The sequence below is a fragment of the Amblyraja radiata genome, chromosome 27 (genome assembly GCF_010909765.2).
Source record: "Amblyraja radiata isolate CabotCenter1 chromosome 27, sAmbRad1.1.pri, whole genome shotgun sequence".
In the NCBI taxonomy this organism is placed as follows: Eukaryota; Metazoa; Chordata; class Chondrichthyes; order Rajiformes; family Rajidae; genus Amblyraja; species Amblyraja radiata.
The window spans coordinates 22868085-22894318 of record NC_045982.1 but is presented as its reverse complement, the minus strand read 5'-3'; the positions used below and the strand labels follow the sequence as shown (position 1 = coordinate 22894318).

General features: G+C 43.4%; 1 long non-coding RNA gene across 1 annotated transcript; it reads left to right on the top strand.

Moving 5' to 3' along the window:
* The first annotated feature begins 6783 nt into the window (after positions 1–6783).
* LOC116988243 lies at positions 6784–22978 on the top strand. Its single transcript, XR_004415893.1, has 3 exons — positions 6784–7051; positions 22711–22712; positions 22965–22978. It is a non-coding gene; the product is annotated as an uncharacterized LOC116988243 (long non-coding RNA).
* The last annotated feature ends 3256 nt before the right edge of the window (positions 22979–26234 follow it).

The window sequence follows — 26234 nt, the reverse complement described above, 5'->3', positions numbered from 1 at the left end:
TCTCTCTTGGCCAGGCTCATGGTGAGACTGAGGTTGCACATGTGTGTATGTGTATATGCGTGTGTGTGGATGGGGTGGGGGGGGGGGGGGGTGTGGTTATTGGGATGGGGTGTAAGTTGCTCTTGCATGGCCTTCCTCATTTAACTCCCCACAATCCATGCTCACAAAAACAAACTTGTGTTCACAGGTCACTCCTCCACTGCTGACCTTGGTTCCCAGTAGAGCAACTGCTTGACTGTGAGACGCTCCCTCCGTCTCCAGACCCCTCATGCTCTTGCCTCACTCCACTCCCACCATCTCCACTCCCACCATCTCCACAACCTCCTTCACTCACCCAACACTGCAGCAGGACTCTGCTCCTCCCTATGTCCTCAGGTTTTAGACTCCCCTACCCTGGGAAAAAGCCTGATCATCATCTATCCCTCTCGTGATTTTATAAACTTTTATAACGTCACCCCGAACCTCCTCTGGTCCAGGGAAGAAATCCCTGCCTATCTAATCTTTCCTTATAACTCAACTGTCCAATTCCAGTAATATCTATGTTGAACATATCTACGCTTTAGCTGCAGGGAAGGTCCCAGAGGACTGAAAAACAGCCATTGTTGTTCCTTTCTTTAAGAATTGCAATGGGAACAAACCAGGAAAGCATAATTTATGTGCCTTAGATCAGTGCCCGAGAAATTATCGGAGAAGATTCTTTCGGATAGGATCTGCTCGCATTAGGAAAAACCATGTATTTATTTGAATAGTTGGCTTGGGTTTGTGTGGGAGAGTTCATGTTTTACAAACGTCATTGAATTATTTTGAGGCGGGATCAAAGATCATTAATGAGAGTACAGAAGTGGATGTTGTATACATTGACTTCAGTAAAACTTGTGACAAGTTAGTAGGTGGTCTTATTGGTTAGTGTACAGACAACATGAAATTTGTTGTGGATAGTGAGAAAGGTTGTTAAAAATATAGTAGAATATTTCAGCTGGATATACTGTATGGGCGGATAAATGGCATATGGAGTTTAATCCAGACAAGTGTAGGATGTGGAACTTCAGGAGGCCAAATGTAACGGGAAAGTGTACAGTAAATGGCAGGACCCTAAAAGGCCTGTCCCACTTTCACAACCTAATTCACGACCTCTGCCGAGTTTGTCCTTGACTCATACTCGCAGCATGGTCGTCACGAGGTCGTAGGAGGTCGTAGGTAGGTCATAGCAGGTCGTGATGCTAGTCATAGGTACTCGTGGCATCAAGTAGGTTGGGGCGTTTTTTCAACATGATGAAAAATGTCCACGAGTAAAAAAGATTGTAAATTAGGTCGTGAAAGTGGGACAGGCCCTATAGGAGCATTCATGTATAGAGGGATCTTAGGGTGCATGTCCATAGCCCCCTGAAAGTGGTATATTGTTTGGCACAGACACTGTGGGATGAAGAGACTGTTCCTGTGTTGTACTGTTCTGTGTTCCATGTGCACAGTTGAAAAGCCTAATGTCATTTACTGATCACACATGAAGCCGGACAACATATTCCAGCAACCAGCAATAGAAGGCAAGCTATGAATCTTACCTCAACTGCTCTTGAAAGGATGAGAATGGAAGCCAATCGAAGGGGAAATGCAGTAATATGTAAACTGTCTTTACGCTGCCTCAGGTGGATGCAGTCATCATGTGGCCATGCTGGGTATGGTTACTGGGCTTAAATCACACGCTGTGATCCATGTTTCTGTGCAAGGGCAAGTCAAAGCATCTGTAGGGGTGGTAGGTGCAAGTTGGATTAGTGACGCTCAGCGATGGGAACCAAACACTTTTCATTCACAATCGACTGATGGGGAATCACGGAGTGAGATGAACTGTTGGTGGAAGGAGCTGTGAGAATCTCACGGGATATTGCCTGAGGGAGTCGAGTGATTGCCATCTGCTGATCACAGTAGTAGCAGACAGCCAGACACATCCCATCGAAACCGGAGGAGGCAAATGAGCCAAGTGTTTGCTGAACGGTGACTGCAAGAACATTTGCAGATATTTAGCACCTTTTACAACTTTGATTCAACTTTACAATGAAAATTCCTCAAGAAATACTTCAGCTCCTTGACAAAATAAAAGGGGGAATTAAAATGGAAATGGGTTTCTTCATGTGTTTCTCCAAGTACAGGAAGAATCCTAGGAACACAATGTGAAACAGTTGCCATTCTCCAGTCATGTGGCACCTCATCTGTGTCCAGCAAGGGTGTAAATATCTCAGCTGGAATTCCAGGTATCTCCTCCCCTGCCTCCATTGCAGCCTGGCATACAATCAGGTTTGGGGACAGATCAGATGGAAGTTAGATGTAAAGATTGCCTCTAGATGTTAACAGCTTTGTTATATCCTGTTGTTGGGTCATTTTAGGTCGAGACCCTTCTTCAGAGATCTGTGCTTCAACACAAGTTATGACCTAAATCCAACATGATCCAGTTAAAGTTCATCCCCACGATTCTGAGATCTCCTTGACTTTGGTAAAAAGGATTGTCTCCAAAGCCTGTATTTCTGGCCTAATCCATGTGTCGGAAAGCTGAGGAAATGATCCTCAGTGTTCTGGAGAAGAATGTTAGTGAACAGTTGATGTGGGCAGGTGTCTTCCCAGGGGTGTGTCACATGCCACACTGAACAAGCAGGCCCTACCTCCCTGAAACAGGTGTCAGGCGCACTGCCAGTGTGAGCTGGAGCCCAGAGCTATCTTAATACTTCTGCTGCACTGAACATTGAGTGAGCAGAGCAGGCACCAGGAACATCATGATTAGCTGCATGCCGCATTGCAGACAGACTGCAGGCTGTAACTGGAGCTTTGCCTCATAAGTACAACATTCTTCTGGCTGTTTAATGTGGAACAAGAATTAGCAGGCATCTGCCCTCTTGGGTCAATATTGAAGTTGACAGTTTGTGCTCACAACCTGTGTCCCAATCACTTGTGTAGCAGCCAGAGAGGTGAAGTATCCTAACAAGGTCCGAGAGACACTGCTGGGCAGAGGAAGATGTTGGGAACCAAGAACAAAGCAGCAGAGTGAAGGGAGGTCGGGCAGTTGACATCTGGTCAGTATCAAGTGAGAACATAGCTGGGAAATGTTTACATCCACTGAAAACCAATGGAGAACAGGGCAAGCAAATGGGGATGTTTTGGGAATGGCATCTTGTGAAAGGCTGAACGTTAAAACACATTCTCAACTCATTCCATCATCCTGATCACACATGAAGCCGGACAACATATTCTGGCAGCCAGCAATAGAAGGCAAGCTATGATCTTACCTCAACTGTTCTTGAAAGGATGAGAAAGGAAGCCAATCGTAGGGGAAATGTGGTAATATGTAAACTGTCTTTACGCTGCCTCAGGTGGATGCAGTCACCATGTGGCCATGCTGGGTACAGGTTGTGAGCACAAACATTCCATCATCATGCACAACCCAACCTCTTGTTATGATCCTTGGGTTTTGTATTTGTTAAAGAAAAATATGACACCAGCTATTCCTTGAAGGTCGAGTTACAGGTAGACAATGTGGTCATAAAGGCTTTTGGCACTTTGGCCGTCAGATTATTGAATATAGAAGTTGGAAGGTCAAGTTGCAGTTGTATAAGACGTTGGTGAGACCGCATTTAGAGTATTGTGTTCAGTTCTGTGCACCATGTTATAGGAAAAATATTGTCAAGCTTGCAAAGGTTCAGAGAAGATTTACGGGGATGTTGCCAGGACTAGAATGTCTGAGCTATAGGGAAAGGTTGAGTAGGCTGGGTCTCTATTCCTTGGAGCATAGGAGGATGAAGGGAGATCTTATAGAGGTGTATGAAATCATGAGAGGAATAGATCGGGTAGATGCACAGAATTCCTTGCCCAGAGTAGGGGAATCGAGGACCAGAGGACATAGGTTCAAGGTAAAGGGGAAATGATTTAATAGGAATCTGAGGGATAACTTTTTTACACAAAGGGTGGTAGGTGTATGGAACAAGCTGCCAGAGGAGGTAGTTGAGACTAGGACTATCCCATCGTTTAAGCTAGACAGGTACATGGATAGAACAGGTTTAGGGGAAATGGACCAAGTGCAGGCAGGTGGGACAAGTGTAGCTGGGACATTGTTGGCCAGTGTGGGCAAGTTGGGTCGAAGGGCCTGTTTCCACACTGTATCACTCCGGGACTCTATGACTCCAAGGGTCGTTGTTAATTGGGAATCCAGCTTCACAAAAGATACTGCACAAAAGCTTCTACTGATGTAAGCTTCTTAATAAATTGCTACAGCCCATGCCAGATAACAAGGTAAGACAAGACCGGGAAGGGAGGAGATGACCTGGCTCCCAGCATGTCTCAGTGCTCAGTCCTTGCTCTCATTCCTGCTCAGAGCCCACTCTCTCATCGCTGGTGATGAACAGCCAGCACACTAAATGTCACAACTTGTTCTTCCCTTGTTACCGACGTGGCTAGGATAACATTCTCACCGTTTATTGACCAAAATGAGTCTTTGAACTATTCAAAAGTATTAAATCAAATTTACAACAATGGTTGAGACACCAGAGGGCTACAAATTGAATTAATCTGCCTTGGCTGTGACTCTCTAGTGACCAATATATTGGCAGCTTCTCGTGTCTGTGAATTAATTAGGCAGACAGTCAAAGAGTGCGAGTCAGATAGAGAGTCAGTCACAGAGAGAGAGAGAGAGAGAGTTAGAGTCCGAGTGTGTGAGAGTCTCAGTGTGAGAGTCAGAAAGAAAGAGAGAGCGCACGTGCAAGAGAGAGAGAGAGAGAGAGAGAGAGAGAGAGAGAGAGAGAGAGAGAGAGTGTCAGCGAATCAGAGAATGTGAGAGTCTCAGTGTAAGTCAGAGAGAAAGAGAGAGAGTCAGTGAGTCAGAGAGTTAGTGAGCTATTCAGCAAAGAAGCAGGCCTAGTCCAAGCTGATCAAATTGCATAACCTAGCTAACCCAGTTCTCCTTACCTGCACCTGGCCATATTCCTCCCCCCCCCCCCCCCCCCCCCCCCCCCCCCGACCTTTTCATCTCAGGAACTGTCCAAGTGTCTTGTAACTTCATAATTGTACCTACTCACCACCGCCACTTCCGCTGGCAACGCATTCCATATTCGCATTACCTTCTGAGTGAAAATATTGCCCCTCAGGTCCCTTTTCAATCCTTCTCTTCTCACCTTAAACCTTCTCCTCTCACCTTAAACATATACTATCGAGTGTGGCTTTTCACTTTATGCCCTTCGTGATTTTATAAACCTCTATGTCACCCTTCAGCCAGGGAAAAATAGACTCAGCCTGTGTAGTTGCTCCTCATAATTTAAATCCCCCAGACCCAGAAACATTCTTGTAAATTTATTTTGCACTTCAGTACAATGACTGGCGCCGACCTGTAGGGGGTATGGCTGCCTAGCGTGCAGCTGTCTGTTTTTCATTTCTTTTTTCTTATTTTTAGTTAGTTTAGTGTTTTGTTTTTAAGGAGTTCTAGCTTTTTTATGTGTGGGGAGGGGGGGGGAAGGGGGAAACTAATTTTCAGGGTCCCTACCTGGTCGGAGATGCAGCTTTTCTCCGGGCTGCACTTTCGACCCGTCCTCGCGGCCTACCAGCGGGCCTGGAGCGGCGTTTCCTGAGGGGACCGGCAGGTTCCTGCGGAGCAGCGGGTCCGAGGAGCGAGGGGACCGCCCGGAGCCTTGGCATCGGCGGCGGCGGCACCGGCATCGGCGGCGGCGGCACTGGCATCGGCGGCGGCAGAGCTGCGGGTGTGAGGACGGCGGTGCAGCGCTGGAGCGCCATTGCGGGGCGGGCGGTGCCTTGCCTGAGTCGCCGCGCTGGAACTCCGGTGAGCTGGGACTGGCATTTAAAACATCGCGGAGCTGCGGGCGGCGGCGCTGAAACTTTACACCGGGAGCCTGGGATCTCGCGACGAGATCGCCAGTTGAGTTCCATTCGGCGCGGCCTTGTCGGCTCCGGAAGCCACGGTCTCGAGTAGGGAGGCGGCCGTTCCAGGGTTCCCATGCCGCTGAGAGGACTCTCCCGACGCCGGAACATCATCACCCGGCGAGAAGGGCCTGGAACATCGGGCCTCCGTAGAGGCAACTGTGGAGGCCTCAATAGGCCCGACTATGGGTGGACATTGGGGATGGGGCTGGACTTTGTGCCTTCCTCCATAATGGGAACCATTGTGGGGGGATGTTTTTATGTTAAAGCTATTTATTATTGTTATGTTTGTATTCTTTTTTATGTGCTGCATTGGCAAAAGGAATTTCCCTACGTCTAGGTGTATGTGACAATAAATCAACCTTTGAACCTTTGAACCTTTGACATCCTTCCTATAAATGTGGCCTAACTAATGTCTTCCACAACTGTAACATAACATTCCAAGTCCAGTACTCAATATCCTGACCAATGCCAAAGACCTTCTTCACCACCCTGTCTGCCTGTGCAACCACTTTCAAGGAACTATGTACCTGCACCATTGGTGACAGTGGCGCATCGGGTAGAGCCGTTGCCTCACTGCGCCAGAGACCCAGTTCAGTCCTGACATTTGGTGCTGTCTGTGTAGATTCCCCGTGTGGATTAACTGCAGTTGCTGAGGTTTCCTCCAACACATGCAGGTCAGAGGATTAATTGGCAGCTGTAAATTGACTCAATTGTGTAGATGAATTTTTCTCCGTGGATTGTGGTGGAGAAGCTTGTGTGGTCCTGAGATCCTGAGTGCGATGCCGTCTGGAGCTATGCTCCTGGTTGGGCCACCCATGGCGGTAAGGTCGAAGGGGAGGTCTCTGACAAAGAGCAATCCAACCAAGACAACGGTGGAACAGGCGGAGGACAATGGCTGACCTTAGTGGAGTGTCACAACGGCTGGGAAGCTGGATGAAGGCTGCAGCAGAAAAGGGTCTCCTGTCGTCTTGGACTTCATGCCGCTGGATCCTGATCCAGATCTGTCAAGGACTGTGGGGTGGCCGTCTGTGCACCAGTCTCCACACGTTAAACAAAGTCACGCACAGGCGTCCTCCATAAAGGGAATAGCAACCTGGAGACACCCCATGGTCAGCCATGACTGAAGGGGGCCTAAGAAGAAGTAGATGGATTGTAGAACCTGGCACGGGGGCAGGAGCTGGTGAGGATGTGGGGAGAATAACAACAAGGGATTGATGTCAGATTAATATAAAAAGAATGGTTGATGTTCAGTACAGATTGATGGGCTTGTTTCCATGCTGTATCTCTCAGTGCCTCTGACACAGCATCCCATCCCTGCTGCTTAATGAACATAGTGCAGAAGCAGATGTATGTGAACGGATTAGTTTAATTGAATGGAGCCTGGTAAACTAGAGGCTGGGGATCTCCCACCAGTGCACAGGAAGGTCACCATCTGCAAAATCTTCCTTCTGGCTTCTGCTGAAGATTTAAAGATGCTATTTATATCAATGTTTAATAATATACATTTTACTCATTGGTTTTATTGCTTGCTCTTGTCCATACATTTCATCAATCACCAAAGACCACTTGATATCCAGCTGAGATCTTGGACTGGCTGTAGGTGTCATCACTCTATGTGCACCGGACGTATAATAAATTCATGCAATTATTTCTAATTTGTTACTGAATAGCTACCATCCGTTAACAACCTAAGAAATAAGTGCTCACAATTTAGGACAGAGTGCTGGAGTAACTCAGCGGGTCAGGCAGCATCTCTGGAGAAACATGAAGAGGTGACATTTCGGGTCGCGACCCTTCATCAGACTGATTGTAGGGGAGGGGGAAGGTAGCTGTGAGAGGGGAGAGCCAGGACAAAGCGTGCCAGGTAATAGGTGGACACGGGCGAGGGGGAGTTTGTTAGGCAAATGGTTGAAACAAAGGCCAGGTGTTAGACAGAATATTGAAGAGTTGCAAAATGTGGAGCCAGAGGAAGGAATATGGGAGAGGGGTAGTGGGAGGGGAGAAATAGATGCAGGTCGAAGTGGGGCACAGGGGATGGGGAGGGAAAGACAAGGAAATAAAAGGGAGGGGGGTGTTGGTTAGGAGTTACCTAACACTGACAGCATTTTCCAGATCTTAACCAATTTATTAAAAATAAACATCCAGTCCCCTTTAAAACCCCTCTCATTTTACCTGTGCCCTCTTATTTTTACCACAGAAAAGGATTTTGACTACTTTTCACATCTATGCCTTTCATAATCCTATATATATCTTTATTGGCCTTTGGTATATTTCACTCCAAGAAATCAAGCCCACATTATCCAATCTATCTGCATAACTCCAATCCAGGTACTATCCTTGTGATCTTCGTCTGCACTCTCCCCAGCTTATCGCATCTTCCCTGTAGTGTGGTGACCAGAACTGCATGCAGCACCCCAGTTGTGGCCGCAACCAGCATTTTGGAACATAATGTCCCAATTCCTGCATTCTATGCCCTAACACAAGGGTGAACGCAAGCATTTGTCATTTGTCTTCCTCACCACCCACTCTATGTTGTTGCCACTTTCAGGGAGCTATGGACTTGAAACTCTTGGTTCATCAATATTCCTTGCTCCTTTGCCATTTACTGCGTAGGTTCTATCTCCTGATTTCTCAAAATGTATATCCTTGTACTTGTTGGGATTAAAATCCACCGGCCAACATTGTGCCCAACTTTCCATCTCATCTATGTCCTGCTGTAGCCTTAGACAACCTTTTTCACTATCCACAACACCACCAATTTCCATATTGTCTACATACGTACATGGTGGGCTAGTGCAGAAGGTTAGGGCACATGACTAATGCATCCAATCCTCAAAAAACTATCTGCAGCAGATGTAAATGTCCATGATAATGTCGGTCAAAGTGAACAGCACGTGGTCATTGTTGAGACAAAGCCCCAGCGTCTCATCAAGGACACCCTCCATTGTACTAAATGAGATCAACTCAGAAACAGCAGGAAGTCCGGTGGCGCCATGCTCTGCTAGCAGTCGCAAATTTTCTAGCTCCGCTGGAAAAAATCGCGTTTTTACGCATTAAAATCGGGTCTGGAGGTCGGGACCGTTTTAAAAAACTTACCGGAGCCTCGGGTCGCTGTGCTGATGACGTCATCAGTAAGCGCCGTGAATTTAACGGAGGGAAAGGCATTTTAAATGAAAAACACGTCTCCAGGTCAGAGCCCACAGAGGAGAGTTACAAACACCTGCTGAAGACTCAGAAACATCAAGAAACTGCAGAACTGACTTCTGGAGGGGTCTCTGGAATGGCTACACGATCTAAAACTGAGATGGCCACAAAAGAGAAAACCGAAATGGAGGAGATAAAGAACTCGGTAAGAGATTTGAAAAATGACATTGCAGCTGGAAACTTAAACTTGATGGAAAACATGCAATCCATTAATGCCGGTAATGAAAAAATTCTTGCGGGCATTGGTGCTCTGCAAAAAAGAGTTGAGGATGTGCACGAAGAACTAACGGGGAGAATTAATAAGGTGGAGGAAGAGTCCACAAAGAAGCTTGAGGCTGTGCATGAAACTGTTGCCGCAAATGTAACTGCAGTGAAAGATATGGAAGTTGTTGTGGAAGAGATGGCCGGAGATATGCAGGCGATGAAGTTAGAATTAGACAGCCTCAAGAGCCAACTTACAAAAGTCTCTGATAAATGTGTTGACCTAGAAGCTTGCTCAAGACGTCAAAATATACGAATACGTGGAGTAAAAGAGGGAGCTGAGGGGGACAATGCCTGTGAGTTCACTGCCAATCTAATCAAACACGTACTCAAGCTACCTGAGGCACCTGTAATTGAAGTAGCACATCGACTACCCAGATTTACACCAAGATCTCAAGGAGACCAAGCCTATCCACGACAGATCATAGTCAAACTTCGGGATATCTCAACAGTGGAAGAGCTGATGAAAAAAATTAAACACGGAGAGAAGATGATGTACAGAAATGATTCTATTAAACTCCTACGGGACTACCCTTACGAGATTGTGCAAAAGAGAAGAAAGTTCTCACAGACAAGAGAAGCTCTTTACGGTGTCAAGGATGTCATATGCGGAGTGTTTTATCCGGCCAGGATGCGTATTACTTTCAAGGGTGTTTCAAAAACATTCACTAATTCGGTAGAATCTCTTAAATATGCTCAAGAAATCGTGGCCAGGGTAAGAACAAAAGAAGATTAATCACGCCACTAAGACGTTATGAACAAACTAATTTGCTTATTCCCCCAACGAGATTATTAGAAGAAAAGTGAAATAACACCAATCTTTAAAAATTATTAAACGCAACAGATTTTCCACGAGACATGTCTAGACATTATTATCTCCCCTCGAACATTGTGGAATCTAACTCAAGGACACTTTGTGTTCAAACGAGGAAAAACTGATAAACATGGGAGTGACGATCTGCTGAGCTGAAAGTGGAAAACATTACAAGGCTTACATAGTTTTACAAAATATAGTGAATTAATAATAATTAATAACTAACACTACTAATATAGAAACAGTAATGGAAACTGATAAAAAATGCGTTGCCTGCTATATAACGCAGACAACACTGTAATTACATGTGTTCCGCAGCCCGAGTGGGGAGGGGAGGAGACTCAGGCACCTGGCATAATTCCAGGAGCCTGACTCTGGTTAACCCATTCAGCGAACAGCTCACTATTAACAAAGCTAAAACCAATTATAAATAGTTAATAGATAAAGAGTGAGGAATATATGTAATTTAATATATGATTAGATTTGATAAGTCGGAATGAAACATATATATATATACTGCAACTGGGTGAAATAGAACTGATTTGGAAATGGTACCGACCACCTAGGTTTAGGGTAATAAAGGCAGCGGGGCTAACCTCATAACATCTACGCCGGAAGCTGTATCGATGTCGAATCCCACAGACGAGTGGTACACTCACTACGGTGTCGAAAACTCAGACACTGTAAAATTACTTGATCTATTTTTTTTAAAAATCACAATATGTCACATCTATGTGTTTTTTTTTCAAGGACAATCGCAGAGGGGAACTACCAAAGAAGTCTATAATATAAACGCCCCCCAAATAACCAGAGTCCTGAGGTATGGATGCACCGCAATAAATAAGGTCATTAAAATTGGTAAAAATGCATGACGACAATCAAAAGAAAATGGGAGGAATCACACTATGTAGTTGGAATATAAGGGGTATTAATGAACCTATTAAAAGGGGCAAGATACTAGCTCAGTTGAAATCATACAACACGGACATTTCGTTTCTACAAGAAACGCATCTTAAACATCAAGATCAGATGAGACTGAGGGCGAACTAGATAGGCCAAACATTTCACTCTTCATCCACTTCCAAATCTAGAGGTACTGCAATCATTATTCGTAAAGGAATTCCATTTAAATCAAAGAATATTATATCAGACAAGGAAGGGAGATACCTTATAGTCTCAGGAGAGATTAATACTACGCCAATTACGTTGGTAAACATATATGCGCCCAATTTTGATAACCCTCAATTTTTCAACAAAATTCTGAATATAATTGCAGAATTTAATTATCAAAATGTTATAATTGGAGGAGACTTTAACTGTGTTTTAGACCCTTATCTAGATAAATCGATGCAAAAACAAAAAGGTAATATGAAATCTAAAACCAGTGAACTCTTACATACATATATGGAAAACACAAATATAGCAGACGTTTGGAGGATTGCAAACCCGACGGGAAGGGATTATTCGTTTTATTCAACGGTACACAAAACATACTCACGTATAGACTATTTCCTAGTGGATACAAAATTAATTCCGCATACTATGAACCCTAAATACCACATTAATGCGATCTCAGACCACTCTCCGTTAACTTTTGTTTTAAAATTAGAAGGAATGTCTATGAATAAATCGTTCTGGAGGTTTAACTCGCAAATTTTAAAAGACTCACAAGGGAGTATATATCTAAAAAAACAGATGGATCTATTTTTTGAGATAAATGATACACCAGATATATCCCCCACGCTATTATGGGAATCCTTCAAAGCATTTATTAGAGGAGTCATTATTTCATTTCAAAACTTTTCAAAATAAAAAGAATAAGAATGAACAAAGACATTTAGAAGAACAAATAAAACAATTAGATACAGATAATGCTAAAGATCCAACTATGGATAAACATAATAAAATTCTACTATTGAAATTCAAGCTAAATAAATTATTGTCAGAGAAAGTTATAACACTATTTCAAATTTCAAAACAAGAACACTTCGAATTCGGGGACAAACCCCACAAACTTCTAGCACGCCAATTGAAAAAACAGGAAAAAGAGAATGCAATACTAAAGATTAAATCAGATAGAGGGGAATTATTAACACTACCCAAGGATATCAATAAAAGATTTGCTCAATTTTACCAGAATCTATACACATCTAAAACGTCAATAGACAATAATAAAGTTTCAGAATTTCTGGAAAATTGTAACCTTCCACAATTAGAATTGAGGGAACAAGAGGAACTGGGAGCACAAATTACTTCTAAGGAGATAGAAGACACAATAAACACACTAAAGAACGGAAAAACACCAGGACCAGACGGATTCAGTAATGAATTTTATAAAGCCTTTTACGACATAGTTACCCCACGATTACAGAAAATGTATACATATGCTTTTAAAGAGCAAAGCTTACCTGAAACATTAGCAGAATCAACGATCACATTAATACTTAAAAAAGATAAAAATATAGAAGAACCAGGATCATATAGAGCTATTGCTTTGTTAAATACAGATCAAAAAATAATAGCGAAAACACTAGCCAGAAGACTAAGCAGGTATGTTAGTAGACTAATAAATGAGGATCAAACAGGATTTATACCTAAGAGACACTCATTCAATAATTTGAGACGCTTGCTTAACATAATGCACTCACATAAATCTCATGACCAAGAGTTATCTATCATCTCACTGGACGCAGAAAAAGCGTTTTATCAAGTAGCATGGGATTATATGATTAAAGTATTGCAAAAATTCCAATTGGGTGAGAACTTCATCGCATGGATAAAACTATTATATAACAAACCTACGGCTAGAATACTAACTAATAATATACTATCCTCGAAATTTGAACTATCAAGGGGCAATAGACAAGGATGCTCACTATCACCGCTGTTATTTGCTCTGGTAATTGAACCCCTTGCTGAAAAAATAAGAACACACCCGGATATTTATGGCTATAATACAAAATATTCAAATAACAAAATATCCTTATACACCGATGATGCACTATTGTACATCACAAAACCACAAATTAGTATACCAAACATATTAAATTTAATTGAGGATTTTAGATCCTTCTCAGGATATAAAACAAATTGTAACAAAAGTGAAATTATGTCGATAAAACCAAAAGAATCAACACACCTCCGGAAATTCCCCTTTAAAATAGCCACAGAAAAATTCAAATATTTGGGAATTGAAATTACTAGAAACTACCATGATATGTTTAAAGCCAATTATAATCCCTTACTTAAGAAACTAAGTAATTTGATTAAATTCTGGAAAACACTTCCGATGTCCCTAATAGGCAGAATAAACGCTATAAAATTGATCTTTTTACCACAAATCCTATACCTATTTCAATCAATACCTATATATCTCCCAAAAAAGTTTTTCAAAAAATTGGACTCATTACAAATTTTATATGGGATTATAAATCCCATAGAATACAAAGAGCACACCTTAATAAACGAAAAGAGTTGGGGGGTCTAGCGCTCCCTAATTTTATGTATTATAATTGGGCAGTAAATATTAAAAATATGATTCACCTGCTGGACAATTCTGCCCAGCAGGTGGACTGGATTGTAATGGAAAGAGAGGACTGCTCTCCGTGTAATATAGGAGCGACTCTCCTCTCACCAACACATTTGAATAACAAAAATTATAATAAAAATCCAATTATACATAGCACAATTAGAACATGGAAACAAATAAAACAGAATCTAAAATTAAGAAACCTATCTCTTTTAATACCAATAGTTAATAATCCATCGTTTAAACCATCAATTATAGACAAATCATTTATACATTGGGAAAGAATGGGAATCAAAACCCTCGAAGATCTGTATGAATTGGGAAAATTACTATAATTTCAACAACTACAACTGAAATATAATTTGAAAAATAATCAATATTTTAAATATCTTCAAATTCGTGATTATATGAAAAAATATACAAAAGACTATCATAATATGAAAAGACTATCATAACACTGGATGAAGCAATGAAGACAAAGGCGGAATCAGCTAATCTAATATCGTACCTATATAACATCATCTTAAACATAGAAATACCCACAACTGATGGAATTAGAAGAGGCTGGGAACAAAAATTGGCTATAAAAATTTCCAAAGATAGCTGGGATAATCACTTACTACAGGTGCATAAATGTTCGATCAACGTACGACATACTCTCATCCAATTCAAAACATTACATAGACTATATTATTCAAAAACTAAAATAAATACTCTTCCCTAACCTCACCCATTTGTGATAAATGTCTGTGTCAAGAAGCTACCTTAGCGCATTCTTTTGTTTTTTATACAAAAATCCAAAAATTCTGGTATGAAATATTTGATATCTTTACAAAATTAATCAAAATAAAACTGGTACCAAAACCAGAATGGATCATTTTTGGAATATCGGAAGGTAACCCTGAACTAAACGTGTTTCAGAAGAATTTACTCAATTACGGGCTAACAATGGGAAAAAAGCTCATACTTAAATTCTGGAAAAATGTGCCCACACCAACAATAAAAATGTGGATATCAAATATGTTTGAAACACTACATCTGGAAGAGATGAGATTTCTCTTAGCAGGCAAAGCAGACCAATTCCAAAAGCCGTGGTCTACGTTTTTGGAACTATTACAAGCATGAGGTGCAATAGTAATTTTTAAAATAAATAAATAAATAAATAAATAAATGGTGCCAGGATCTGGCAACGGGGGGTAAAACAATAAAAACAGACTTGGTTGGTAGTCCCCTTTCTGCGGAGTTTAATGTTATAATAGAGCGATTGTTTCTCCTTTCTTTTTCCTTCTTTTCTAGGGTCTACTTTCTTTCTTTACTTCCTTCTCTAACTTCTTTTCTAAGGGGCTTTCTTTTCTCAACACTCTCTTGCACCTTCACGACTCTTGCGCACTTTCCTTACTTCCTTTACTTCTATCTTTTTCTTAAAGCTCAAAAAATGAAGCGGTACAAAAATATGTATTAAGACATATGTGTTGTGTATTATTGTAACTTACCGTACTTCTAATAAAAATAATAAAATAAAATAAAAAGAAACAGCAGGAATGTATGGCAGCACCAAATACAACCTCTTAGGCTGACCCATCCACCATTGCTTCCAAGTCAAGGAGTCTACCATGGGTCAACAAAGGCACATGGAAACAGCACATGGTGAATTTAAAAGTAAGCCCAGTGAACCACAATACAGGAGATCCAACATTCTAAACAGCAAAGCCAGCAGACAATAGACAGAACCAAATGATCACAAAACCAATGGATCAGATCACAGCCCTGTGATCGACCACATGTGTCATGAGTGAAAATAAAGAGCTGGTGTGACCAGGAGGCAATGGCTACAAAGCTATAGCAAGGGAGAATCCAATTTTGAACAAACATTCAATCTACCTTCAACAAATCAGAACATTAATCATCAATTATATTATTCCATAATTACTGGAAGAATGTTTTGGAGAAGGTGCAAAAGATCTTTACCAAAATGATACCTGGATTGAAGGATATTATGTATAAGGTTGAGCAAGCATGGATTGTTTTCTCCAGTGTGTCAGAGGTTGAGGGGAGACCTGATAGAAGCATATAAAATGCTGAGAGCTATAGATGGGGTAGACAGTCAGAACCTTTTTCTCAGGGTCAAAGATTAGTGGGCATATCTTTAAAGTCAGAGGGGCAAAGTTTAAAGGGGATGTACAGGGAAAATTCTTCCACAGAGAGTGGTGGAACACATTGCCAAGTGTGGTGGTGGAAGAAGGTGGTGGTGTTTAAGGGGCTTTTGGACAGGCACATGGAAGTGCAAGGAAAGGAGGGATATGGATCACATGGAGGCAGAGGAGATCAGTGGTGGAGGTTGAGAGGTTTTGTTGGAATACCCTGGATAATACCTACCGTGTATGTTGTAGAGGGCACACACTGCAGCCACAGTGGTGGGGAGATAGAATGTATGATGTTGTTGGTGAGATGTCAGCACTGCAGATTGCTTTGTCTTGGACAGTGCTGGGTGTTGATGGAGCTTCATTCATCCAATTGTGGAGTAGATGGGGTGAAGGGCCTGTTTCCATGCTGTATAACTCTATGACTTTAGAGAACATTTCAGTTCCCTCCTGTCTTGTATTCTGCTGAGCATACATGTGGTCCTCTGTTTGCAGCTTCACTGTCATAGACCTCTGCCGCTCTTGTCCAGCACGCCCACACTTCTGGGTGCCAGTAAGCAATCCATACTAGGTTTCTTTTTTCATTATCATGCATTTTCAAGTGTCTATTTATTATTTTTAAAAGCTTACAGTAAAACGGACTTGCCTACAATGCCGGATTTGTTGCTGCCCCTCTCAGATAAGGATATCACAATTACTGTCGCCTGAAACCACTAATGTATTAATGTATGTATTCAATTTATTGTCATTATCTCATATTAGAGACAACAAAATGAATTTTCCTTACAGTCAAGTATCATAAAAAATAAATAAATAAATAATAAATAAAACATATTAAAATTTTAAAAAGCACAAACACAAAAGTCCACGACACAACATAACCACAACACAACACAGTGGCACCAAAGTTGAGGAAGGTACCATAGTCCAGCCAGCCTCCCCACCGATCTTCCTAGATGTTCACCCATGGTCGGGGCCTCCCGGGCACCCGCAGTCGCCGCCACGGGCGGCCCGATGCTCAGGCCCTGATGGAACACCGACGCCGAACCCCGACCGAGAACATCCTCCTCAGCGGCCCGGACCTCCAGATCAGCCACCTCCCACCGGAGTCCGCGGCTCCCGAATCCGCAGGCCGAGCCGGGCGGACTCGCAGGACTCTGCGATTTTGATCAGCGCCGCCCACGTTGGGAGCTCCGCGAACCACAGCTCCGCGATGTTGGTGCAGCAGGCCCAGCACTCCGGGGCTCCAAACGGCAATCCCCGGTAAGGCATCGCCCGCCCCGCGATGTTTCCAACGCTGCGCCGCTGCAGTTGCAGGAGCTCTGGTTGGTCCCGGCAGGAAAGGCTGCACCAATCCAGTAGGTAGGCCGCTGGAGGGGGGGGGAGGCGAGGATGTGACTCGAATAATAGTTGCATCCTCCCCAGGAAGCAACTGAAGGACGGTATCCCCCTTACCGTACCCTCTTCTCCCACATAAAGACATTTAAAAAAACGCACTTCAACATAACAAAAAAAACAAAAAGATACCGGACTGAAGGTGGAGGCAGCTAGCACCAGCGCCACCGGAAATACTGATGGTGAAATGAAGCTGCTAAACCAGTAGCCAGAGTTCAGGTGCATTGACCCAGAGACCGAGTTCAAATCCAACAACAAAAGCTAGGCATCTTGATTCAAGTCATTAAATGACTCTGTGATTTAGAAAAACAACTTGTCTGGGTGAGATCCACACTGAAACAACCCGACTGTTGTCAACTCTGAGCAAGGTTAATAGGTCTCTGTCCTCACCTGCTGCCCAGAACTGAGTCCAGATCAGGCTGCCACTTGTCCACAGTTCAAGGACAAGTCAGAATGGGGAAGTGTATAAATCAGGAAAATCCAATGATTGGAAGATTGTGGACAGAAACCCAGTAATTTCTCCCTCGGCGATTCACTTCTGGTCAAAGCTCTCACAGAGATCACTCTGGTCTCCTTTTTCTCAGTTCCATCCAGTATCCTGGCATCCTACTCATTTCCTCTGGCTTGGGGAAACTTGTCATCCTAACTAACTATTGTAGCAAAGAAGAATTCTGGTGTTTAGCCTCAGCTGAGACCTAACTTCCATTTCCATCCAGACCATCGCTTGTCGTCCTGTGCTTCCCACAAGGTACAACCTATGAAACCATCCTGAAACGTTGTGTTGTTGACGTTATTTATGTTTAAATGGTAAGTGTACTGAGGGAAAGTAATTCTGGTTCCACAGTCAGGGGAAGGGTGAGGAGGAAATCAATCTGACACTCGGGTTGCGAGATTCCCTGATCTTCACATTGTTTCCATGGAGATAGAGTTTGAGATGCTCAGTCTTACTTTTCCAGTGCGATCGCCTTGAACCGCTTTGATTTTCAGCTTGTAAGACCACCTGGTGGAGAAGAGAGAATCACTGACTTATAGGTTCTGACTTGCAGGAACAATCAGAGGAAACAGGACTTGATGTGTAGGACAGAATGGTAGATGAGCTGGTCTGGGGTATTATAGTGACTCTGACAGCCACACTGAGTAGAGACGTCTTTGTTCAGCACTCACATATATTCAGGAGGAGATCTGATGGAACCCTACCCTGGGAGAACCTCCTAGTAGAATCTCTCTCAATTCAAAGAACATAATTTTTTATACTCTGAACTACAAAGATAACAGCAGGATATTAAATTACAATTTCAATAATTACAGTTGCAGCTTACATCAATATATTGGGTGCAGACTAATGGTTTGATGGAATTATACATTTAGCATAGGTGCAGATCTCTATCAAGACCATTCATTACCTTTGTTGGGTACAATGTAATTCACATGGAACTAGTTGTGAAGGCAGGTTATGACTCTGAATACGTTTAATTTGCGAAATGGCAAACTATCCATCCTTGATCTTGTTCCGGTGGCTTTACTATGGACAATTAACACAGCGGCACTGCCTGCAGGTGTGAGCAATGCAGGGAGCATGTTCGTTGATTATATCAGTGAGTATGTACATCCCGAGTAGCCTCCAGCTGTGAGTAGCCAGCTCCTTTCTGATGGTGCCAACTGCTCTTGTCACAGTCCTTCTAATTTTAAGACTCATTTATCATGTTGGTTACATTTGAAGAAGAAGACCGGTTCTACTGTATTGCTGCTATAAAGTATAAACTTGAAGCATATAGAGTTTATTCTTTCTGACTGTGACATTGTTAACAAACTCCCTCTGATCATGGACATATTATTGTGAGAACATTAGCGGAACTATCTAAACGCTCAAATGTTTTACACATTCCCCATAGGTTTACAGTTTGTTTCCAAGTTTCCCAGTTGAAAGTCATCATTAAAACTGTTTCCATCACACTTTGAGGCACAGCATTCCAGATTTTGGCAGCGTTGCTGCATAAATTATTTATTTTAATTGCTCCTCAGATTCTTTTGTTAATTCTGTTCATAAAATACTTTTCATAACTTCACGACTTACCGCAGGGCTTTACATCAATCAAATATCTTTGAAATGCAGTCTCTATTGTAATGTACAAATTTACAGTTAATTTCCATGTGTGAAGGGTTCTTGAGCAGCAATTGAGAGATGAGGCCAAGGTACAACATACAGAAACCTGACCTTGACGTACCCAGGCTGATCTACCCACAGAGATGTCCCACAGCAGCCCAATAGTCACCTTCCTGAGCTACCCTCAGAGGCCAGATTTGTGCTGCAGCATATACACAAGACAGTTTCTAGAGCCTCTTGCCACCTGCGCAGGATAGTTCTACAATAAAGTGCTCTTTCCTGTATTTACATCCAGGAAAAGCTTACTCTCTGACCTCATTGATGAAGAAAATAGGCTTGAGCCTTTTACAGCTTGGGTAATTGACAAAGTTGCATTGCCCAAAAGTGGCCCAACATCCTATAAGAGGAATAGAATGGATATTTTCAGATTTTCATTGTAATGGACAAAATGCAATTCATTGGTGAGAGACCTTTTTCTTTGTGCTGCATAGGCCTTTGACAGTGTTGCATCTAGTAGGTGGGTTCGGAAGGTTAAAACACATGGAATCAAGGATGAACAAGCCAATTGGGTACAACGTTTACTTGGAAGGAGTCAGCGGGTCGTACTGTGGTGGAGAGCTGTTTTTCAGTTTTAAGACCTTGACCCGTGAAGTGCCACAGGGATTGGTGCTGGGTCCACTGTTGTTTGTGTTCTATATTACCAATTTTGATGGCACGATTATTAGTAAGTTTACAGATGACACCAAAATTGATGGCGTGGAGTACAGTGAAGAAGGTTATCTCAGGTACAACAGGACCTAGATCAACCAGGAAAGTGAGAAAGGAGTGACAGAATTTAACTTGGACAATGGTAAATTGAAGCACTTTGGGATGTTGAAGCAGGTGAGAACATACACAGTGAATGGGAGGACTGTGGGAACAGGGCGTGGTATAGATATTTAGTTCCTTTATTAAATGAATTTTAAAGTCTAGAGATCCATAAATCAATGACCTTTGTAGGTGGTTACATGGGCAGGTGGTACTCTGCTCTTTTGATCCATGACGTGTTGGGATGTGTGGCTCCTGGCACCTCCTCGTTTTAATTCTCTTTGCCCTGGAAGGCATCTTGGAATTCATTATCACTGACGGCTGTGGAGGCAAGTCATTAGGTATTTTTAAGACGGAGATTGACAGATTGTTGATCACTAAGGGTGTCAACGGTTATGGGGAGAAGACAGGAGAATGGGTTAGAGGGAAAGATAGATTAGCTACGATTGAAGCGATGTAGATTCGATGGGCCCAATGTCTTAAATCTGCTCCGATGACTTATGAACATGAAAATATGAACATCAGTGTAAAGTGCCCATTTATAAGTTACACTGAGCTGCAATGATGATTGCTATGCAGGGATATTGACAGCCATTTTACAACAACCACACATCATAATACGGTGACAAATCATTTTTTTGGAAAATCCATCGAAAACAGACAAAATAAACAGATAATCATCTAATGACTTGACTGACCTGAGCAGATGGAGGAGATGATTTTCAGCCTGAAGACATGTTCTTGATCCAAAGATCTATTCCACTTATTAGGAACTTAACAATTCACCTAACAAAACCCCTGGGCTAAAAATATGCATCATTAAGTGGGTGATCGCTGAGGTGGAAAGTAAAACCGAGAGAAACCAAACTAGAGCAGAAGCATCGAGGTCTCCTTACAGCTACTGAAATTAAAATTCAGGTCATGAACCTCTTCCGAGGAAGGAAAACTGAGGGCATCGTGGAGAACAAACCACCCAATCTCAGAGGCAGTATTTCATCTGCCTGATTAATTTTGCATGAGTTATTTCAGGTTTCATTTTCTGGTCAAATAATGTGCGGCGAGTCTCTGATCTTTGGCGGCTCTTGGGCTTTGAGTTGGTTGGCTCAGATCCGTGCACAGATCAGCTGCATGCCAACAGCACACAACAGCACTGTGACGTCAGGGCAATTGGCCATCAGACATTGAAGGAACGATGACATCAGGACAGGGTGATCCAGCCACAACTGGTTCTAGTGTCTGCTGACCACACGTGAGAGTGTGCATCCAACTGCAGCTCCTGACTGACCACACTGCACATCTACACATCCAGTCCATTCATGAGTTCATCATGGAGTGCAATATATAATGGTACAGCCACCAAGCTTGTTCCATATTCCCATCATTCTCTGTGTGAAAAAGTGGCCCCTCAGATTCCTATTCACTCTTTCTCCTCTCACTTTCAACCCATGTCCTCTGGTTCTTGATTCCCTACTTCAGGTAAAAGAGTGTGCATTCACCCTAGCTATTTCCCTTGTGAGTATATAGACCTCCTTAATATCACTGCTTAACCTCCTGAGCTCAAGGAATAAAATCCTAGCCTTATCAACCTCTCCCTGTAGCTCATGCCCTCATACCCAGCAAATTCCTTGTAAAACTCAGCACTCTTTCCAGCTTAATAACATAGTTCTTTTAACAGGATGATCAAAACTGAATGCAATACTCCAAATGTGGCTTCACCAATGTCTTGTGCAACTGTAACATAACATCCCAACTTCTAGTCAATGCCCTGGCTGATGAAGGCCAATGTACCAAAAGCCTTCTTGACTACCCTATCTACTTGTGACACCACTTAGGGAACTATGTGCCTGTACCACTAGATCCCTATTGTGCACAAACTCCCCAGGCCCCTGTCATTTACTGTGAAGGTGCTGCCTTGGAATGTAGTGCCCAGAATGCAACACCTCACACTTAATCAGCATTAAACTCCATTAAACATTGCTCAGCCCACTTGCCCGGCTGATCAAGATCCTGCTGTAACGTTTGATACCCATCTTCACTGTCTGCAATAGCACCTATTTTAGTGCCATCTGCAAACTTACTAATAATGCCTTGTACATTCTCATCCAAATTGTTGATATAAACCACAAACAGCAATAGGTCCAGCATTGATCCATGAGGCACACCGCCAGTCACAGCCTCTAGTCTGAAAAACAACCTTCCACCATCACCCTCCTTTTTTACATGAAGCATATTCTCTATCCAGTCAGCTAGCTCTCCCTGGATCCCATCCAATGTAACCTTCCAGAGCAGCCTACCATGCCGAACCTTATCAAATGCTACTAATATCCCAGGCAGGCTATTTTTACAATGCTGCAAGAAACTATGTTAGTATAGGGGATGGTGTGACCTGGATATCAATATCTCTAGGTTTTTGAACGTTCTGGGATTGGGGATTGTAGATGTGGGACAAAGGTTCCCAAAGACAAGACGAGTTTTAGTGAGTGAGGATATTGCATCAGTCAGTACCTTGTCTTTTCCACACATGCTCTTGATTCAGGCATCAGAGTCGTGTTCCAGTTGGCATCTTCTCATACACACTGCTCTGATATTGTGACGGTGCTTTCCACATGTTCACAACAGCTGGATTATTTATGGTGCTTGTCAAATCCTGAAACACATGGTGCCAGTGAGAAGGTCAGGTTGGGCCAAGGAGAATGTGACAGGACCACAAGCAGACTTGTCCCATTTCCACTTCTTGTCATCAAGAAAACATTGCCCAGCATTGAGCTGCACCTGACGGCCACCTGGCCCCATCTGAAGGTGGCTCTCAGCTGGTCACACCTGCACTGCGAACCTGGACATATGGCATTCTAATCATTCAAAGTCCTAACTCGGTGATTTGAAACTGACTGGGTGTTAGGCGCTTCCCCCCCCCCCTGGTGAATGCTATGTACTTACCTTTCTCTGTTTCTCTCCCGAGTACAGGCCTCGTGGCTGTGAGTCTGGAATCAAGGGGTTAAAGGCTCCTGTACCCGATTGGCCAAGCTGCGTCAGGTGACGGGTGACTCATCTGAAGCTTAAATACCAGAGTTTCCCAGGATTCTCTCTCTTCTTCGTAGACCCTGACTTGTGAGCAGCCTGCTGGTGTGAGCTGAGGAAGGCCTGGCCACATGGCATAGAACTTTGTGTACTTTCACCATTACTTGTTAACAAATATTGAATTGGGACGGATAATGGCTGACCTTAGTGTTTTCGGGTATTTTGTTTCAGGGTTATATCTCTTTAGGCAGGTTTTAGAGTCTTTGGTTCGACGGCCCATTACGTGGCTGGCTGGAGCACTGTTTAATTGTTTGTTAGTCCATCCATATCCCTGACTGGGTTGTTTGAATCAGGTTTGGGTTTTGTGTTCCATTGAATAATTAAAACTATTTTTGAACTTGAACCTGGTTTTTGAATTATGTTACGCGGCTCTGAAGTACCTGCATTCGGGAGTCGTAACAAAATGGGGGCTCGTCCTAAGTTTTGAGGACCCTAGACGTTTTGGGGGTTTTTTTTGGTAGGCTTCTGGTGACTGAGGAAGTCTGTGTGTGTGAGGGGATTTTTTCTTCCCTGCTTTGAGGCAGTCTGTGTTGTGAGGGAATTTTTTCTTCCCTGTTTGTGGTAGCATTGGTGCCCAGGGTTTAGCTGGTGGTTTGGTGCTACATTAGAGATGGAGTTTAAGGTGAAAGAGTTTGTTGAGGCTCCTAGTCGGGAGTTGTTTGATAGATGTACGAAGGAGCATTTGATTTTGCTGGCTGAGAACTATGCCGTGCCTATTGACAAGCATTCAAAGAAACACTACATTAAATCGGAGTTGTGGGCTGCGTTGGTGGAGGGTGGGGTTTTGCCTGGCTGTGCAGACAGTCCCCCACCTTCTGTTCAGCCAGTTCAGAACATGGAGGCCGTCATTAAACTGAAGGAGATGGAGCTTGAGTCACAGAGAATTGCCTCTTTGTTAAAAGAGAAAGAGCTCATGCATGTTCTTGAAATGAAACGGCTTGAGTTTGAGGAGGAAACCAAAAGGGCTGAATTTCAGCTGCGGGAAAAAGAAATAGATAATTCCCGTGTTTTTTCTAGGGAACGGGAGTTTGATATGAGCAAGAACATCCGCCTGGTTCCCCCGTTTCGTGAGAAGGATGTGGACAGGTATTTCACAGTGTTTGAACGGGTGGCTTTTACCTTGAAGTGGCCTAGGGACGTGTGGACCTTGCTATTGCAGTGTGTCCTTGTGGGTAAAGCACGGGAGGTGTACTCGTCTTTATCTGTTGAAAGCAGTCTAGACTATGAGTGTGTGAAGTCTACAGTATTAAGGGCTTATGAATTAGTTCCAGAGGCGTACCGGCAGAAATTCCGGCGCTTTAGGAAGTTTGATAGTCAGACTTATGTGGAGTTTGCTAGGGAGAAGGAGGCACTTTTTGACAGGTGGTGCGCTTCTCAAGAAGTGAAGGATTTTGAGCTACTGCGGGCCTTGATGATTATGGAAGACTTTAAGAACTGTCTCCCTGAGAGGGTTGCTATTTACCTTAATGAGCAGAAGGTGAATGAGGTGTCTAAGGCCGCGGTGTTGGCAGATGAGTATGTATTGACTCATAAATCTGATTTTGTTGGGCGATCCTATAGTTTTGGTGCATGGCCGGTTGATCGTGGTGGTGTCGCCGGTGGCAGTGTCAAAGCTGTTTCTGTGCCTGCAAGTGGCAGCACGTTGATACAGGGGGAGGTCCAAGCTGATAAGGTTGACGGAAATTTGAGGACTAAGGAAGGTCCTGTGTGCTACTATTGTAGAGGGAAAGGGCACATGTTAAAGTCGTGTCCCGTGCTGAAAAAGAAGGATGCAAAGCCTGTGGCTTTGGTGGGTACACAGAAGACACCTGTGGTTCCTGAGGTGCCTGAGTCTGATGAGTGTAGGAATTATTCTGCGTTCATCATGAATGGTTTTGTTTCTCTAGAGGATGGGGGTGATAGAGTTCCAGTATCCATCTTGCGTGATACTGGTGCTTCTCAGTCCTTTATATTGGATAGTGTACTGCCGTTTTCTGGGGAATCATCGGTTGGGTCAAGTGTCCCAGTGGTAGGATTCGGGATGGATGACATGGTAGTGCCTTTGCATACCGTGAGTCTCGAGTCCGAGTTGGTTTCAATCCGGGTGACTGTTGGGTTACGGCCGTGTTTTCCCGTTGGGGGAGTTTCTGTGATTTTGGGGAATGATTTGGCAGGAGGTAGAGTTTTAGTTACTCCTGAGGTGACGGCTGTTCCGATGGTGCATAGTCCTGATAGATTGGCTATGCTGCATCCGAGGGTCTTTGCAGCTTGTGCTGTCACGAGGGCTATGGCTAAGAGCCAGGCGAAGTTTGAGGATGTGGTGGACCTGAGAGAGCATTTTTGGGGATCAGGATGATAGATCCTGTGTTGTGAAGGGTGTTTCTACATCTCAAGATGGGGTAGTGTCTAGAAATGTGCCGGTGTCGCTGTCACGTGACCGGCTGGTTGAGGAGCAAAAGAGTGATCCAGGTTTATCTGGTCTGTTCGACTGCGCGGTGCCTGAGGGGGATATGGATTCCACAGCAAAGGGGTATTTTCTAAGGGAGGACTTACTGATGCGAAAGTGGTCTCCCTTGGATATATCTGGGCATGATGATTGGAGCGTGGTTGATCAGATTGTGATGCCTCGTCGGTATAGGGACGAGATACTCTGTTTGGCTCATGATGGTCCTCTGGGTGGACATTTGGGAGTCAATAAGACGTATGACCGTATCTTACGGAATTTTTTTTGGCCAGGGTTGAAAAAGGACGTGAAACAGCAGTGCAGTGTTGTCACATTTGCCAGGTGGTAGGAAAGCCGAACCAATCGATTGTTCCTGCGCCTTTATATCCAATCCCTGTGGTCGGTGAGCCGTTTGAGCAGATTCTAGTTGATTGTGTGGGTCCTCTACCTCGGACAAGGGTGGGCAACAAGTTTTTATTGACAATTATGTGTGCATCTACCCGCTTTCCGGAGGTGGTCCCTTTGCGTAGAATTACGGCCCCTACCAATGTGAAGTCTCTCACTAAGTT